Source organism: Octopus bimaculoides, chromosome 6 (genome assembly GCF_001194135.2).
Source record: "Octopus bimaculoides isolate UCB-OBI-ISO-001 chromosome 6, ASM119413v2, whole genome shotgun sequence".
In the NCBI taxonomy this organism is placed as follows: domain Eukaryota; kingdom Metazoa; phylum Mollusca; class Cephalopoda; order Octopoda; family Octopodidae; genus Octopus; species Octopus bimaculoides.
The window spans coordinates 64325037-64325533 of record NC_068986.1 but is presented as its reverse complement, the minus strand read 5'-3'; the positions used below and the strand labels follow the sequence as shown (position 1 = coordinate 64325533).

General features: G+C 38.8%; 1 protein-coding gene across 5 annotated transcripts in view; it reads left to right on the top strand.

The window, feature by feature from the left end:
* Positions 1-497, top strand: part of LOC106867596 (adhesion G protein-coupled receptor L4) — a 364928-nt gene that overhangs the window by 289288 nt on the left and 75143 nt on the right. The window lies entirely within an intron of this gene.

Sequence of the window (497 nt, the reverse complement as noted above, 5' to 3'; positions counted from 1 at the left end):
ATATATATATGTATGTATGCATGTATGTGTGTGTGTGTGTGTGTATATATATATATATATGAATGTATGTGTTTATGTTTAAGTAGATAGATAGATAGATAGATAGATAGATAGATAGATAGATAGATAGACGTACGGCTAAGTATATATGGGGAGCGGGTATGTGTGCGTAAGTATATATGTGAGTATGTCTTCCGCTTTCTCCACCTCCTCCACTTAAACCATATGATACGAGTCAGTGTGAATAAGCTCCTGTGTGCAAGATCTGTGCTAAAATGCGTGGTAGCCTTTCACACTGTAGAGCTGCTTAAATCAAGTTCCCTAGCACTTTTTATTTCTTTTCTAACAGACTCCTCTTTTTCTTTTGTTTCGTCACAAAGCTGCATCTTTCTTTTCCTTTCTTTCTCTCCCTCTCACACATTCACTCTCTTGCTCTCCGCCTCTCTCTCTCTCTCTCTCTCTCTCTCTCTCTCTCTCTCTCTCTCTCTCTCTCTCTC